This window comes from Crinia signifera, chromosome 5 (genome assembly GCF_055691185.1).
Source record: "Crinia signifera chromosome 5, ASM5569118v1, whole genome shotgun sequence".
Taxonomy (NCBI): domain Eukaryota; kingdom Metazoa; phylum Chordata; class Amphibia; order Anura; family Myobatrachidae; genus Crinia; species Crinia signifera.
The window spans coordinates 89,311,299-89,330,186 of record NC_139221.1 but is presented as its reverse complement, the minus strand read 5'-3'; positions in this window follow the sequence as shown (position 1 = coordinate 89,330,186).

The following is an 18,888-nucleotide window of genomic DNA, read 5'->3' as shown; positions in this document are numbered from 1 at the left end:
ATGGGCTCCCTTCTGCCTCTAGCAGCATACATACAGATAGTGGTAGATGCTCAATTAGTTCAGTAATATTACTCAGGTGCATGAGGGAGGGGTTAATACTGAGTAAGTAAAAATATTTTTTTTCCCCAGCTCACTGAATAGTATTGGTAACCAATCTTGAACACTACGTTATAATAGAATTCAGAGATATTGGTTACATATACCTGTGCAGGTGTATGATATGCCCCAAAGCCTTGGTCTTTTTAGAGCCTGACTGGGAATCACACTTACCAAAGGTAGAGGCCGTCTTAAAGTTTCTATGGGCAAACAGATTTGTGCTATTGGTATGGTGCAAGCCAAGTATTTGGGGAACATTGTGGACAGAGAACAGGTTAAAACTACTGTAAGCCTAGTAAGGTAGAAGCGGTTTTCATTTGGTCTAAACCTAAACGTAAGTCACAACTTATGACATTTCTCAGTCTGGTGGGATAATAGTGCAAATTCATACAGAAGTGGTTCCAATAACTGAATATTCTTAAAAAACATTCTCCAGACAAAACATGGTCTAGACCAGTGGAAAATGCTTGGCAAGCTCTAAAGAAGAGCTTTATGTACAGAGGCTATTTTGCAAGTTCCTGATTTTAAAAAACAGTTTGTGTTGCAGATGGATGCCTCTGGGACAGGATTATGGGCAGTCCTTTCCCAGGAGGTGGATGGAGAGAAAAAGCTGACCCTCTACCTTAGCCATAAATTAAAAGTATTGGTAATTAAGGGCCTTATTCTGGTTGGAGCGGCCGGGCCGTACGCGTACGTCCCGGGATTTTTTATGATCTGCGCATGCGTACATTCGCTAATGCGCAGGCGCGACCACTTACCAACGCTTACGGACGGGTCTCTACGTGCGAAAAAACCTGTACGCGAGTGTACGGGTATTGGGGGCGGCATAGGGGCGTGAAGAGGGGAGCGGCCGAAATAATGAGGGAAAATGGGCGTAAATATGGGCGTACACGGGGGTGTGCACCAAAAATGAGCGGTGCTACTACCGCACGATCGACTAAGGCACCGTTCATTTCGGACACAAAACAGGCGGCCGCTATCTCAAACCACCCCTACAGATACCGCATGCCAGCGTGCGCCTGAGTTTGCTAATTAACGCTGATTCCTACTCAAACACATACACCTGAATGTAATAAGTAATGCTGCAGTCTATTAAGTCCAAACCATGATTTCACTACCTGCAAGCCACACACAGCACTCAAACACATTGGAAGCTTATCTTTCTATACTTCTCGACATTTAAAGGTTTGTTTAATTTAAGGTAAGAATCTTTTGAAGACCTGCTTATATATGCTAAGGTAGCTATTTGCTAAACAGTTAGACACATTCACTACGTGCTTTCATAGACTTTACACAGTAGCACACTCAATCTACACAAGTCGACATGTGTCAACGTGTTCACTCTAATACAAACATAGGTTTTGTATTTAGGATACAATAACATAAACCACATCTAACACCTACAAAGGATGTTTCAGCAATGTTTTAAGCCCATGACCACTATTTTGCACACAATCTTTGTATAGTACCCAAAATACAGAACTGTACCACTATCTCATCTGCTATGAATTGGATTTGACTACACTCTGGATGTAAGATGCCACCAATAACATTATTGCACTCACATCTCTCTAACAAAGGATTCCTACATCTGCTTATTATACTGTCAAATCATATATATTTAAAAACTTATACATGTTTGTTCACAAGCAATTTTATCATGTTTCTCCCATTCACACATCTTTTTTTAGGGAGGACACATATGCATTCCTACACAAATTTACCTTTTCACCCTTGTTTGTCTGCCTCACCCACTCCATGAGGAAAGCATTGTTCTGGACCTGCTTTTACCTACTACTGTAGGAGCTACCTCACCTGCACACAAACTGCTTTCTCACCTATTAAGTTGCTCTGCACATGTGCTGACACAAACTAATTAGCAGGGAAAAGTTGGATAGGAACATGGGAATGGCCATGGAGAGGGTTACACATGGGAAACTTCGACCACACTTCAACAAATGTTCAAAAATACCCTGGTCAGTAAGTACACATAAATCTAGTATTTGTTTCACACAAGAAATTACACATACAACAATTTTGATTTAATTGGTAAAAGAAATTTATTTGCTGTTCAGCATCACAGCTTATTTCACACTTTAATGTCAGAAATCAAATAAACAAATAAAATAGACACAAAAATAAAAAACAGCCAGAACAAGAGGTTGCATATCTCCAAACATGTGTTACCCTGCAAATGCAATGGTGAAAGAAATGGGGACACCAGAATACGTACTGCAACAACCAGGGTGAATACTAAGCAGGATACACACCATCAAAAATTTATCCTGCATTTGTAGAGGTCAAAATAAGAACTTTAATGCCCATGGCACGCAAATGGATAGATGGCCAACTCAGCAAGTGGATGTCCAGTGCAATTTAAACATTTGGGGTCCAACCACAGAGGAAGTGAACCAGGTCTCATTATTTGGGCCCTTTGTTCCCCCTTTTAGATGGGGCCTTGGGGACAGGGGCCTTTGGCTCAGCTGGCTTGCGGCGTCTTCCCCTAGTGGACACAGGAGGGTCAGCAGAGGTGGAAGGTTGGGGAGCAGCTTGGGGTGGGCCAGCAGATGGGGGATTGCCCCTTAGGGACCTGGCGGTGGTCAGCTGCTCCGCAAGAAGTTCATTCTGGCGGCTGAGGTGTTGGCCAATGCTTAGCATGCCAGCCGCCAGAGTGTCATTAATGCGGTTCAAGGCCTCACACTGCAGCCTGTTTGTGGCCTTCCACTCCGCCAGAAATTCCGCCACCTGTTGTTGACGGATCGCAGCATCCACCCCTTGCTGCTCGATCCTCTCCAGCATCACCAACACGCTCTCATCCCATGTCTCCTGTGGCTGGGGCTGGGGGCGACGTCTTGGTGGAGGCTGGACCACTTGCTCCACCTGTGGCTCTGCAGAGGAAGATGCTGCCGGTACATCCTGGCTTTCTGCTTCTGCTAGGATAATAATTGAAAACAATGTCACCATCACATACGCACTAAAAAATCTCTTTCAAAATACAATGCATTACTGTGACTTACCATCAAAAGCAGCATCAAAGACCTCCGCCGGGAGCTCACTGTCCATATTGGAGATCCCCCTGACCTCGCCCACATCAATGACGTCCAAGGCGTCCTGCTCCAGGGGGGTATACTCCAAAGTATCGGGCATAGGACCTCTCCCGGTGGACATGCTGTGGTTGTACCGGTCAGTCATCTTCCTCTTCAGTGTACTTTTGAAGTCGGTCCACCTACAAGTTTAAAAATACAAATATCCCCATGAGATATGTGCACCACTGTGCTAGTGAACATCATGACTGCGTTACATTTCCTAGTGTGGGTGATCTTATGTTTTTTATCCATATGTGTCCCACACACACATTAATGTCTCCATTAGGAGGCATTTCAGTGTCTCATCTCATTCATTAGGCCACTAAATGCACATACATAGATCACTATGCAGAAATGACATCATCCCTGGCCAAATTAGGCACCTCCACCTGTTGTGAAACTACACATTCCACCATAGCTTGACAGTGTGGTTATTATGGAGTCATTTAACTATGGGATGGCATACTGGGATGTGTAGTTTCTCACCAGCTACATGTGCACAGTTTGCTCATTCTTGTTTCAGTTGCATCATATGGAACATGTAAAGGTGGCCATACACGTTACAATTATTGTATACAATATTGTATACAATAATTGTAACGTGTATGGGCACCTTTACAACAACTCTTTCCAAAACACACTTTCTCTTGTCCCATCACATACTTCACATACTTCACATGAGCAGAACTGTGCCCATAACCTCACATCACACCAATGGTGCATGTTTCATATATCAATGTGGGTTATTAGACATGGTTGTGTTCACATGTGATTGAAGTGTAGCACTATCTACAAACACACCTTTCTATTATTCTCAAAACATACATGTAACATATGTACACACATATGACATTATCAGGGGGACAAACACACTTGCCTTTTCTTCACCGCTTGCCAATCTCTGACCACTGGTGACACCTGGTTCACTTCCTCTGTTATCTTGTCCCAAAGGTTTCTCCTTGCACTGGCACCCGGCTTCCTGATTGGCAATTCTATCCATTCACATGCTCTGGGCACTAAAATTCTTAATTCGGCCTCTACAAATGCAGGGTTTCTCTTTCTGGTGGTGGTATCCTGCTCAGTCCTCACCCTCGATGTTGCAGCTTGTTTTCTGGTGGCCCCAGTTCTCTCACCATGCACCTGCTGGGTCACACCTGTTTGGAGAGATGCAACCTCTTGTTCTGGCTGGTTGCTTGGCCCTTGTGGAGCTGGTGGAGGTTGAACAGGGCCTGTTACTGAGGGGCCCACTTGGTCTTGGGTCCTCCTTGTCCTCTCCTGCTCCCTCTGCCTCAACCTTTCAAGCAAGGATTCTGCTCTTGCTCTCTGGAGAGCGTCCTCAGCTGCGGAATCGTCTGAACTAGACATGTTTGCAGCAATTGTGGCCTGCATCTGACTGAATATTTATATGTTAATCTCCCGCCATGAACAAGGGGGCGTATATTTTTCCCCGCAATGTACTTGCTAATTTACGCCGATATTTCCCGCCGATAATTGCCTCTTAAATTACGCAGGTCTCCACGCACCTGATCAATCACCTGTATATGCACATACACAGGTTGTGGAGCATTGTGTTCTGCAGCGTGAAATGTGTGCACCTGTCATTCCAATGATGAGTGTTGTCTGCTGGTATCTGTTGGAGTTCGTGTATGCTTTGTGAGTCACTTTTCAAAACATCACGTTATAATGCTTTCCTTACATATGTAATGAGTATGAAATTGTCATACACCAACATGTTGCATTGTGCCCCTTTAAGCAGCGTATTTATAAGTAGACGGTTGCGTGTATTATTTTCCGCAAACTGTATATACAGTACGGCTCTCCATGGAAATCGGTGTATTGTGCCCCCTTTAAGCAGCGTATTTATAAGTAGACGGTTGCGTGTATTATTTTTCGCACACTGTATATACAGTTCCTCTCTATACATTGAATGCTTGCTGTTGGTTTTGGTCTGTGTATATCGGAACGGTCCGTGTAAGTTTCTATTCGCATCCAGTTTGTTAATGTAAGAAGGATTAATAAAGTTAATACCAAACAAACAATTTTTTAGAGCAATCAGCAAGCACCAAAAGTGATATATGTACCTGCAATTATTAACTGCGCCATTGGCACTATGACTTCAACCAGGGCTAGGCCGTTTTCGACCCAGGAGTTGTTGGCCTTGGTTGAGGTCATGGACCGTCACCTGGGGCCCAGGGGCCCATATGTCAGCAATATGGACAAGCGGCGGGCGTATACTGCTGCCCGCCGCCTAATATACTCCACGACCGGCGTCCGCAGAAGCCTGGGGCAAGTTGAGCGGCGCTGGTCTGACCTGCGCCGGCGGCAGCCAGTTTTGCTCTGCACACTTCGCCGCCATATTGCCCGATGTAAGTTTTTATTACTAGTATGTCTGCGTTTTTTTGCAAATGTTTTCTGTACTTTTTATAAATATATTCCTGAGTATGTGGGTGTATATGGGGTGTATATGGGGTGTATATGGGTGTATATGGGGTGTATATGGGGTGTATAGGGGGTGTATATGGGGTGTATAGGGGGTGTATAGCGGGTGTATATGGGGTGTATAGGGGGTGTATATGGGGTGTATAGGGGGTGTATATGGGTGTATATGGGGTGTATAGGGGGTGTATAGGGGGTGTATATGGGTGTATATGGGGTGTATAGGGGGTGTATAGGGGGTGTATAGGGGGTGTATATGGGGTGTATAGGGGGTGTATAGGGGTGTATATGGGTGTATATGTGGTGTATAGGGGGTGTATAGGGGGTGTATATGGGGTGTATATGGGGTGTATATGGGGTGTATAGGGGGTGTATATGGGTGTATATGGGGTGTATAGGTGGTGTATAGGGGGTGTATAGGGGTGTATATGGGGTGTATAGGGGGTGTATAGGGGGTGTATAGGGGGTGTATAGGGGGTGTATATGGGTGTATAGGGGGTGTATAGGGGGGGGTTTAAGTAGTTGCTCAGTTTTTGGGTGTAGCATATCAATTAGTTTGCATGATAAATGTCTGAAATATAACAGCAATGAGAATTTGGAAGGTTATGAGCATGACTAATGTGAATTTTTCTTTCCCCCTTTTTTATGAAACCCAATCTTCGATTTCTATGCCATCAACATGAACATTTCAGCACGGGCAAGGGCACGCATGGAAGCCCGGGAGCAGGCAGCCCGGGACCAGGCAGCCCAGGAGCAGGCAGCCCTGGAGCAGCCAGACGAGGAGGAGGAAGAGGAGGAGGAAGAGGAGGAGGAGGAAGAAGAGGAGGAGGAAGAAGAGGAGGAGGAAGAGGAGAAGGAGGAAGAGGAGGAGGAAGAAGAGGAGGAGGAAGAAGAGGAGGAGGAAGAGGAGGAGACAATGGGTCAAGCTGGGGCCCACCCAATTTCGCCATCCCCTTCCCCCACCCCCTCCCCAACCCCCACCCCAACCCCCACCCCCACCCCCTCCCCAACCCCCACCCCCACCCCCTCCCCTACCCCCACCCACACCCCTACCCCCACCCCCACCCACACCCCTACCCCCACCCCATTTCCAACCCCCCTACACCTCTCCACCACCCACCCCCAAACCTCTCCAATCCCCACTCACACCCACTACCTCTATCCAAATTCCCATCCCATCCCCCTTGCTCCTGACCCCCCCAACCACCGCACAGCCAACCAGCGGCGACCAGGATGGCTCAAGTAGCCGTAAGTAAATAATGTGTCTAATGTTTACCTACACATTTCTACACATAAACAATCACAACAACCACATATGTGTATCCAACATCAACATTAGTTGCAACATATCACTGCAGGGCGACCATGAGGTGTGTCCTGTCCTTCTCCAGGAACAAGGGTCCCCTTGGTGGTTTTTTTGAGTGTGGCCATGCCTCACCCCTTGAATAATTGACATAACAGTACATCCAATGAGATATCCGACATTAGTGGTGTGGTAGTTATGTGGCTCCAGGTGTTGGGTAACTCCAGTTCCCAGCATGATGTGCAACATAAATGTAGAGATTGTTTTGTTAATAGTGTGTGAGGCCATGCGGATGCATGCTTTACAAACATAGCTGTAGGCCTATAATTTGTACAGCAATGCCCTAAATTTAAAATAGTAAGGAGTGCTTAAGCCACAACAATGTCATAACCCTTAAATAGCACAGCCTAATTGTGAGGTTAGAGGACAGTCCCCCAAAACCAAACTACCAATTGGGATACAGCATACATTCATCCAAGAAGGAGTAATTGAATTAATGTTATTTACTATGTACAGTATGTGTGTGTTAACATATTATTTTTTAGTACTGTGTTTACAGCAGACCCATCTTCAATGTAGTTTAAAAATGTACTCTGAACTTTTTATTATGTACAAATACAACAAACATTTGTGTATGTTATATATAAAAAAATTTTTTTATCCCTTCACTACAGACACTGAACAGCAGCAGGAGGAGGTGGCAGCCCTCATGCGGGAGATCGTCCTGACCCTCCTGTATTTACAAATTCTTTTTGGCCTTCTGGAGGCCCGCATTTAATTTATTTTTATCCCCCCCCCTTATTATTTTTGTTCTAAATAAACGTTTCTATTGTCTTATTAATTGCCTGTGTTTTTAATAATAAATATGTTAGAGGGCTTGTAAGGGTAGGTACATACAGATGTGTAATGTAAGTTATATTTGTAATTTGAGGTGAGGGGTAATGATTGATGTGTGAATGTGTGTGTTTTTGAGTAAAATAACACATAGTGAAAATGCATGAATGTTTAATGTTGTTCGATTAAAACATCACACATAACATCAGGGTAGGTATACATGTTACACATTGTGGACAAAGTAATTATGGACATAATTTAGTACATATACAGAAACACCAACATAACTTGATTTAAAAGTAACAGCAATATGGGGACACATAGATAGTGATTAAAATGCCACATTAGAACATAACAAATATACATGTAATGAGGGTTAAAATGTTGTTTTATTAGGTCTTTATTAAGGTAGACAATTGAGTTAATAGAAAACAATAATTGAATAACAAATAGATTAATTAATCAATTGTCAGAATTCTAGTTGAAAGGCAAGATTTGCAGGTCCATATATGTGAAGGGTATGCCAGCGTACACGGACGTACGCTCACTCTCACGAGCGGTGACATAAGCTGAGTTTTCCATTGAAAACAATAGGGACCCGTCCGTGCAAGCTGGCGTACGCTCAGATCTCCGCAAGAAGGCGGTGGGAAGACGGACGAGAGACGTCCGTAAACGGCGCCGTACGCTCAGTTGTACGCCAGTTGTCGGAGTGTAAGGGCTGGCCCGTCCGTGTACGTTGGCGTACGCTCATTTGTACGCCACTCCCCTTCTACGTTGTTTATGCCCGTACGTATGCGGCTGAGTTGTGGGTGGACTTAACCCCAACGGCCGCGTGCGGCTAGCGTACGTTAATAGCGAACGTACGCACGTTTGGCCGCACCGATCAGAATAAGGCCCTAAGTGTGCAATAGAGTTTTTAAAATATTATTTGTTGGGATGAGAGTTTTTGTTGGTCACAGACCATGCACCCTTGCAATAGATGTACAAGAACAAAAAGGTGAATGTTCTTGTGACCCGTTGGTTTTTGGCCTTACATGCATTTGAGGTATGGCAACATCAGAGAAAACAGCACCTTAATGCAGATGCCCTTTCCAAGAGGTTTGTAGGTCCCGATCCTCCAAGCAACCCTATGGTGAAGCTAGTTGAGGATGAAGAGGGCAAGGTGGGTGACCTCTAGAAAGCGGTGGAGGGCTGTGTACCTGGGCGGAAGACACAACTAGAGGTAGGCAAGCTTGCCTGAAAAGTTGTTAGCTTCACCAGGGTGGTTGAATCTAAGGTGGAAGGAGTGTGGCAGGGAAAGCATACATCCACATGAAGATAATGTGGAGGATCCAGTCGAGGTTTTAGAGCAGCAGCAGGTAAACTGATGTCATCAGGGTTGGGCTGATTAACATCACCTGTAGACTCCTGATTTAAGGTTTTCCATGGCAGAGGGTCATTGCTCTTGATGGTGGAATAGCTGCCCAAGTGATAGGCCGGGGTTTGGGCTACGGAAGGGACCACTGGAATTTCTGAAAAGTTTGTACTGTGCTGTGACACCTGTATGCTGCAATGCTATAACCATCCTTGCTTATGCTGATTACCTGGTAAGCTGTTTATCTGCTACAAAATAAAGATCAAGGGCCAAATATAATAGGGTGTCAAAATCAGAAAGTGAGAGATTTTGGGAGAGTTTTCCCATTTTAATTAAAGTGGCAATTACAGTCACTGATTTTATTCATGTAGTCAGCAATTAGGTATCAATGTTACCATAGCAGAGGTTTCGGCAACTTGATACACAAAAACAAACAAGAAATACTATAGTGTGTGACTCTAGTCAAGGGTTCAGTAATCCAGATTTTATGGGGGCCCTAAGTTGTCATAATAGTGGTTTCTGCCAATTAATATGAAAACAGTATAGTGCATAATAATTTTGTATGTTTGTTGAGGAAATCATCGCTATAATGTTTTTGTATACCCCAGGTTGCATAGCAGATGTTTCTGCCAGCTAATAAAAAAAAACAGCTCTGTATTAGACAATTTTCCACCCTTAGTCTGGGGATCATTACACCACTTTGTTTGGCACCCTTTGGATTGCTGTGTGGCAGCACCATATAGTTAAAGTAACATTAAATCATTTTTAACCCATTTGTTGCTAACTGCAGCCATATCCACAATGCTAATAATACTTTAAAAAAAATTAGGGTGGAGTTTATGATGAGGTTTTATTTTTAATGCTATCAATGCGAAGCGATACAGAATTCACAATGCCAGAACTTTCTGGGCCAAATGTAGTAGGGTGAGAGTTTCAGAAAGTGAGAGATTTTGGCTGAGTTTTTCCCATTTTTTTAAAGCAGCAATCATTTACACAGAAAAGGCAGGTTGATTTTGCCATGTAATTGATTGCTGCTTTAACAAAAATGTGAAAACTCTCCCAAAATCTCTCACTTTCTGAAACTCCCACCCTATTACATTTGGCCCTCTGTATCTAAGCTCAATAACTTCCATGTTTTATTTTGCAGTGTAAGGTCCAGTTGAACAAAAATACTTAGCTTAATAATTAGCTTTGCCCGGGTTTGAATTTCTCAGATATTAATGAGTTGGATAACATTCATTGATTTATGGTTATTTAAGTTAATTATTCAAATAATTGAATTATGGATATTTCTGTCAGTTCATTAAAGTTTTCATCCAGTGGAAGTCTCAGAACAAGCCCCTCTGATCAAAATTCTGCCCAGCGTACACCAGTGGGTGGTCCAACCAAGCCCCAACCCCCCCCCTAAAACCTGGCATGATTCCAAATGGACCACATTGCATTGGTTTCTTATTAATCAGTGCAAGGTTGTCCAAATGCATAAATGGATTGACAAAAAGATTAATGAATTTTATAAAATTACTCAAAGAGAAACTGTTTTCTGTATGGTTTGAGTGGAACTATTCTGAGTTGGAGCTATTAAGCTGTATAGATGAGAAGAAGTTGGACTTTTTGTTGGGCAATCTCATACATTTAAAAATGAAAATACATTGTATTTGGAGATGTATTAAGTATAGGAAGTAAACATTTGGCAGACACTTGAAACCCTTTCATTTGGAAGCAGATTATGAAAAGCAAAGATGGTGCAGATTGCATGCAAGATTTCCGGAGTATATCTCTTATTGTACTGCAGTGGCCGTATTCAAAGAAACTCTGCAGTTTAAGTTGTATAAAAGTTTCAAGTGCATATATTAGTAAGAACAGTTTTGATGTATAAGCTTCACACATGAATAATGGAAAAAGATTTAAAGCAAAATTATTAACTCATTTACAGTAACTGTGTATCATACCTAAGAACAGCTGTGCCGGTAGTCATTGTAAAGTGTTCAAAGTCATGCTATTGCCAAAAAAAATAAAAAAAAGCCAAATATGACTGCAATACCAGTTCCAGGATTACCCAGATATGAATTAAATGTTTGCAAGATCCAATTTTAAGTAAGGTTCGAATTTCATTACCTGTTGAAACAGTCACCAGAAGCCCACACAGAAGTACTGTAAGCAGCTGACTTCCGTCTTGAGGTCATGTGCTTATTACAAAATATACACTTACTAGTGAAGTGGCGTAACTATAAGGAGCCCCACCCTTCTTTGTCAACAAAAGATTCAGCTGCCCCCTTCCCCTGTGGTACCTGTTTGTTGTCAGGGGATCCCCACCTCGGCCGCCGTGGCTTTGTGGTACAATTACTCCTGTCCCATGTCCTGCACATTTGCAGGGGTTCTGCTCCTCTGGCTGTCGGTTGTGCCGTCTCCCATTAAAAATGTCCCTCCCAAAATGGCCACCATTTCTAGCATTCCTAATAACTGTCTCCTCTGAGGCTCTATTTATTTTGGGAGCTACATTTTCACTGGAGGCAGGTGTAGTGGGAACGAAGAGAAGTATCTGCTGGTCTAAACAGTGGCCTCCAGTGCCCAAAAGCCACCCAACACCTCCAAGCCACTGCAGAGTCTACAAGGGCTATTGCTTTGCATCTGAACTAGTGTCCTGTTTGCTGACCATTGATTGTTGCTTATTAATGTTGAGCCTAACTTGAAGTTAATTTATTATCCTAATATGTATGTAAAGTAAACCTGATGTCACAAAACCGCACAATGCACCAACTTTCTTGTGACAGGTCCTCTGGGTCCCCACTTTCCTCCCCTACTTCCTTGCTACTAAATGTTGATCATCACCAGCTTAGTCTGTATAATGGGTTGGTTAGCTACCTTACTTAGAATGTAAAGATTGCACAGTAATGAAGTCATGCTGGTGTCAAACTAGGACCCCACTACATACTTAAAGCCCACTCTGAGCACTCCAGAGAATATTTAGGATCCCTTGTGTACAAGTCCCATGCTTGTTTTAAACAAAGCTTGGGCTATTCGCACAGGATCCTCATCTATGAGAGGCAAAAAGGTGGACCCCCAGTTGGTACAATGACTAGAAAGATGTCAATAGTTATTGGAGGTGTGCTACCACTGGACATAAGGTATAGGAACACGTATAGAAAGAAAAGAGTATGTCCATGTGTGATGCACCTGTTGAAACTCACACGAATAAAAAGTAACTTTTATTTGTCAATTTTAAGAAAGCGAAATATATAAAAAAACACATACAACAAATACACTCTGTGTTAAAAAACGGTGGCTCTCTGATCCTATGGGCGGTATAAATCTACCTTAAATTCAAATACAGAAATGGAGGGCCATAATATTTTTATAGTGTAATGTAATATCACAGTGTTGTATCACTGAATGGTTGGCCACAATCCCTAAATAGAGGCGCACTAAATGACGATACAAGATCAAAATAGAACGTATTGTTGGACAGGCAGTGTGAATAAATGGTGCATGAAGGTCTACCTGGGCTGCTGTTGAACACAATATGTATTCCTGACGTCTATCGACACAGGTGTCGTCGTTATAGGATTTCTCCTCCCAAACACAAATATAGGCTGGCAATTATCACAGTGCACTGTGTCAATGAGCGCCTGTCATGTATACGCCTAGTTGGGGGAAATAACTGTGTACCACAATTCCTGGTCCTAGTATGCGTCGACGCAAATGTCATCACCTAGGGTATGTCCCTTCTCCAACAAATATATAGGCTGGTGATTTAATCCTGCGCAATAAATATGCGGGTGCTTGTCACCTATAGGCCTAGTTGGGGGTGACAGCCTGGTGATAACTGTGTCGAGTTTTTTGGATGTCGACTTCCAAACAAATATAATCAGGCTAGTGATTGTCACAGTGCGCTGAATCAGTGTGCGCCTGTCATCATAAGGCCTAGTTTGGAATGACAGTTTGAGGTGTAAATTGTCGATAATGCAAATTAACTCAAGACACCTTTGGTGGCCACAGAAAGTTAACAGAAATTACTAAGTCTCTCCATTACCCAAGAAAAGGGAATAGTGTGGAGACTGGTATTAATGTTATGGCGACCGCTCATACAGATGAGTCAAATTTCATCTCTGCGGAGTGTAATTGGTCTAGTGATCAGATCTTGTGGACACAGTTGGTGTAATGTCGACACTTAGTGTCTGTAGTTTAGTTGCAGACAAATAATTGACATATACAAAAAAACAAAAAACACGTGTTATCCTGCCTCCCGTGAGGGTAGTCAAATCGGTACAGGGTCGGTTTTTAGTAATATTAAAATGTCGACAGAAAAGGTCGTCACTTTCAGGGTTGTCGACTTCCAAGCAACAACAGACAGGTGGATGATTATCACAGCGTGCTAAATCAGTATGTGTCTGTCACTGGTAAGCCTGGTTTTGGACTGACAGCCTAGGGTGTAACCAGTCACTGATAGTGATTAACTCAGAACACATGCGGTGGTCATAGAAAATTAACATAACTTTCTCAGTCTCTTAAATTACCCGAAAAAACGGGAATAGTGTGGAGACCAGTGATAATAGTGTTATGGTGACCACTCATAGAGATGAGTCAAATTTTATCTCAGTAAAGTATGGTTAGTCCAGTGATCAGGTGTTTGTGGACACAGTAGGTGTGATGTCGACACTTTGTGTCAGTAGTTTATTAGTAGACAAATACAGTTAAATTTCACATACACATCAAATACGTTTTATCCTGCGTACTGTGAGAGTACTGTAATCGGTACAGGGTCGGTTTTTGGTGGTAAAAATAAATAGATAAATGTCACATGTGCACCATATATGAAACTAACGTGGCAGATAGTACAAACCACCTCAATTAGCAGGTACACTATACGGGGTTGCTCGCATACAGATAACACTGTCTCCAAACTGTGTGGAGGAAGTATTCCAAAAAACCCTAAGTGCGGGTAATGGAAGTGTTATAATGCCCCAAGGACAAGTAATAAATGTCAGAGGGGTGGAAGGCAATTCCCACACTATCTTCTCTGTGAGCTAGTGTCTGATAATTCAAAGAGGTTGCTGCCACTGTTCTATGACACGCGTGAGGCTGTCCTCACACTGTCTGTCAGTGCGCCTCTAATAGGGGTTCCTGTAAGAAAAGTACATCAATCAAAATGCATCCTAGTAAATTTTAAGATCAGAGAGCGACACCGCTAGCCGGCGCACGCTTCGCAAACAGCTTTTTCAAGGCCAACCCGTCTGGCCAAACTGAGGCTGTTAAATACCCTCCCTGGGGTGGGCGTAATGTGATTGAAGGTTGCTGCGTCCTATGAGTTTGAGTCTGTCATAGTGGGACAGATCTGATTGGCTATGGGGCGTGGCAGCCTCCGGGAGTGATTGACTATTGTCAAATCTTATCCTCTGCTGTCTCCCAGAATATTGCTGAAATAGCCGCAGATCATATCCAGGTAACGTATGCGTAATGTTATGCTGCGGATCAATGTCGCTGTATTGTTCAGCTACACGCTGTTTTTGTGTGGTGCCCGTCTAATCAGAGATTCCTTCGTGGGAGTTAATGTCCCAGATTGTGACAGCCATCGGGCAGGAGCAGAATAGTTCATACAATGCTAAAGGGTAAGTAAATCAGCAAATCGGCAGGGAGAGGGAAGGGAGGAGGAAAGTACCAATAATCGCAAAGTACAGTTAGAGGGCAAAAGGATTAAGTCACAGGTGCCTGACGGGGCATGGTATTCTCAAAGTTGCCATGTTTGTGCCAGAGTGTTACCATGTTAATGCAATAATGTTTCTCATGGAGACACCTTATTATAAAGTATCCATCTTTCCCATTATCTGTTGACAACATCGAAAAACTAAAAATACTGAAATTTGTATAATAATTCCATTATCATTATCAGTAAGAAACGTAAAGGGACATGAGAAAGAGAAAAAGATATATTTAATAGTGATATCGTATCTCATCTGCGATAGTCATATGTCAATAAAAATGGAGACACTATAATGTGTCAAGAAAGGAAGAATTCTTTAGATGTATTAAATAAAATATGACAAAAAGTGTCAAAAAATGTGACAGTGACACGAGAGAGAGGGGTATTGGTGTACAGGGTGAAATCATAAACGGTCTGTCCACTTTGTGGAAGACTGATGTGATAATTAGAGGAATATAAGTGAGAAATATACATATATATATATTTTTTATATATTTTTGGTGTGTATCTGACTGCAATCGCAAAGAAGGACTACAGAAGAAAAAAAAGGAGAGAGAGCAATTCATCTATCATGGGTGCTCAAGTGAGATCCAAAAGATAATCCACTGTGGGGATATTGGTCAGTGAAGAAATAATAGTAAAGGTGAGTGTGACAAATAAAAACAAACTGAGTGTGGAAACCAAAACGTGTTGAGATGAAGAAAATGACCTAATATTAGTATTAATGATATTGGAGAGACTATCATGTCCGCTATCTGTTGGTAGATGGACAAAAAATAAAGACGCAAAAATATTATAATATAATAATAAGTGTAAGGCAACATAGGCAATGGTACTATACATGAGAGTGGAATTTGTAAGATAAGAGAATATGGATGAGAGATAAAATTAAAGATATGCTGTATATTTATTCTCCTCATTTAAACCGTGAGGAAACATGGCATCTAGCAAGAATATGAGTCTGGTTTCTTGTCTGAGCAATTCACTGTCCAGATCTCCTCTCCTAATGCCAAGGTTAACTTTTAGCATGCCGAATGCTTTGAGTCCTGAGGGGTCTTGATTATGATATCGGTAAAAATGGCGAGCCACTGGTGTTAGGGTTCTCATGGCTGCCTTGTCTCTTGGGGCATTTTTGATGCTGTTCACATGCTCCATAATTCGCTTTTTTAAGGGTCTAATAGTCTTACCTATGTAAATTTTGTCACAAGGACACTGTAAATGGTATACAACCCCTGCTGTGTTGCAGGTGATCTGGTCCTTGATTTTCCAGGTGGAGTGGAATTTATCAAGATAAGAGTTTTTGGCAATCATAAAAGTACAGGCCTTACAGGTCCCACATTTACGTGACCCAGTAGTGGTTTTGTCTGGTCCCTTGATTTTGTCCAGGTGGCTGTGGACTAAAATGTCACGCAGGTTCTTACTTCTGCGCCAGCTGATGTCAATTCTATTACCCAGGATGGAGGACAGATCTGGGTCCGTTTTGAGTATATCAAGGTGTTGGTTTAGAATTTTCTGTATGTCTTGCCACTCCTGGCAATAGGTCCCAATAAATCTGACTTTTTGATCTTGTTGAGTGTTTTTCTTAGAAGATGTCAGTAGTGATTCTCTTGTCACTTTTTGGGTGGTATTAAATGCAGATTTAATGGCCCTATTGCTGTAGCCTCTCTCTCTGAGACGGCCACTCAGCTCATCAGCTCGTTTGGCGAAGGTATGGGCCTGTGAACAGTTACGTTTGGTTCGTAAGAACTCCCCTTTCGGCAGCCCTTTAATTACAGGAGGAAAGTGTGCACTTCCAAAATGTAATAAGGAATTGGTGGCCGTCTTTTTCCTGTACATATCGGAGGAGATGGTCCCATCTTCCTCTATGTTCAGGCGTAAATCCAAGTAGTTTACCCCTTCCTGGCTCATTTCGTAGGTGAGGCGGAGGTTGAAATTATTGGTGTTGAGAATATCAATAAAGGTAACAAACAGGTCCGCATCCCCTTCCCAGATGATAAGTAGGTCGTCTATATATCTCAACCACAATAATATGTGGTTGGTATATAGTTCATGGGACTCCTGAAACACCACCTCCCGTTCCCACCACCCCAGGTACAGGTTCGCGTATGTGGGAGCACACGTACTCCCCATAGCGGTCCCCCGCACCTGGAGGTAGAAGGCCTCATTACAAACGAAATAATTTCGTTCCAGCACGAATCGTAGAAGTGAGATGATAATCTCATGTAAATCATTTTCTCTGTCCATGCTAAGAAAATATCGTGCTGCATGGATGCCCTGTTGGTGAGGGATACTAGTGTAGAGGCTTTCTACGTCGCACGTTATAAGCCAAGCATTGGAATCCAAAACTACATCTTGTATCTTTTTGAGGACATCCATAGTGTCTCTGACATAGGAGGGCAAAGTGACTACATATTGTCGTAGGTGAAAGTCGACAAACTCGCTTGCCTTCTCAGTCAGACCTCCTATGCCAGAGACAATGGGTCTTCCAGGTGGGGTATGTTCGTTTTTATGTACCTTGGGGAGGAGGTACAAGGTAGGGATGCGTACCGTTTTAACCAAAAGAAATTGGTATTGATTTTTGGTGATCACACCATTTTTGTATGCTGTATCTAGCATTTTGGAGTATGAATTGAGGAAGTCCTCTGTGGGGTTAAAAGTCAATCTTTTGTAACAGGTACCATCCTGAAGTTGTTTTTCCAGTTCTCTCACATAGAGGTCCCTCGACCAAAGTACCACATTCCCCCCTTTGTCAGAGGGTTTGACAATGGTGTCCTTCCAGTTTTTAATTTCTTGTATAGCCTTCAGCTCATCTCGGCTGAGGTTGCTCTTAAATTGGTACTGGCACTTGTCCCTCTGTAGTTGGTCTAAATCTTTACTTACAACATCAACAAATGTTTTTACTACAGGACATATGGAGAAGTCTGGGTAAAAGGTTGACTTTTTCTTGGGTTGGGAAAACAGAGTGCTAGTTTCCCCAGATGTTTCTTCCTCAATACTATCACTCCCGTTGTCATGCTGGAGTTCTTCCAATGCTAGTACAGCCTGTCTTTCCTCCTCAGTGTACCACAGATTGAAAATGGGTCCCAGATTGGTGGGATCATGTGCCCCAAGAGAGGCTGTGGTGGTTCCAAATTCTCCATCCCTATCCTTTTTGCAATAAAACTTTTTTAGTAGTAGTTTACGTGCAAACAAATGTACATCTTTTTCATAGGTGAATCTATCAAAAGATTCTGATGGAGAAAAGGATAAGCCTTTTTGTAATACTGTTAATTGTGGTTGGGTAAGAATGTGGGTAGTGAGATTAATGATTTTAAGTGACTCTTCTACTTGCGGTACCTCCGCCGTTCCCTGTGATCCTCCCTCCAATCCCTCACTTCTCGCTTTTTTCTTCTGCCCCCTCCTTGTCCTGCCATGTCTCTTCCAAGGGTTTCTCTGATGAAACCTGGGCTGGCCCCTAAAAAATTCCTCTGTGAGGTGCTGGGGATAGGCCCATCCTGTCCTGATTCATTACCTGAGGACTCAAGTTCCGAGCTACTATATTGGGCTGAGTTGGTAGATGTAGGTCTGTTCCTATTATAATTCCATTTGTATACCTGATCATGTTGAAAGTCATGAACATCTCTCTGCATTTTCCCTTTCTTTCTACTAATGACCTCTTTCTCTAGATTGTCAATCTCACTTTTAAATTTCATGAATGTTTTTTGAAATTTTTCTAGGCCTTCAAAGGGTTTTAATTTGTTGCTGAGAGTTGCTATATCGGTGGTATATTGATTCAAAACTGTCTCATCATGTTTGACCAGGATATTAATGAGTTCGAAGGAACAGTTGGTCAGGGCTCTTTCCCATTCATTTTTAAGGGCTGGTGTGGCCAGCTCAAATGAAGGGAAAACCCTGGGTCTCAGGCCTCTGGGTGTCACTTTTTGTTTTATGTAGCTCTCAAAGGTCATTTTATTCCAAAATGTCTTAGTTTGTTTCATTAAGATCATTTTGAGCTGTTGGAGATCATTCATCCAGTCCTCTTGTCGTGTGTTAAAGTGGGACAGATCTCTTTCTAGCATAGTTTCTCGATTCTGTCTGAACG